We start from the raw sequence: 373 nt of genomic DNA, 5'->3' as shown, positions 1-373 counted from the left end.
TCTGCAACATAAACATTAAACAGTTGTTGTTTTGTGTGATGCTATCAGTCCAAGCAGTTATTGTTTTGGTTGTATATTCATAGCATCGGGTTTGGATCGTTTATTCGTTATTCTGACAATCGTTATTCTGACATCTCATCCACAGCTGTTCCAACATGGGTAATCCTGTGTTGGTCGTGAATGGCAGGAATCATCAATGCACGTAAGCCTCCACACATCGACAACATTATTACAAGAAATCTCGGAGCTGGTGTACAAGTCTTCACCTTTGTAAAAAATACCATGATGTCATAGACACTAGACAGGAATCAACCAAGACATATGGGCTGAAGTGTGTGAACAGTAAAACAAAGGTAAAGTAGTTTCACCCTTA

Source organism: Aplidium turbinatum, chromosome 1, assembly GCF_918807975.1.
Source record: "Aplidium turbinatum chromosome 1, kaAplTurb1.1, whole genome shotgun sequence".
NCBI lineage: Eukaryota > Metazoa > Chordata > Ascidiacea > Aplousobranchia > Polyclinidae > Aplidium > Aplidium turbinatum.
Note: the sequence above shows the minus strand (reverse complement) of the source record.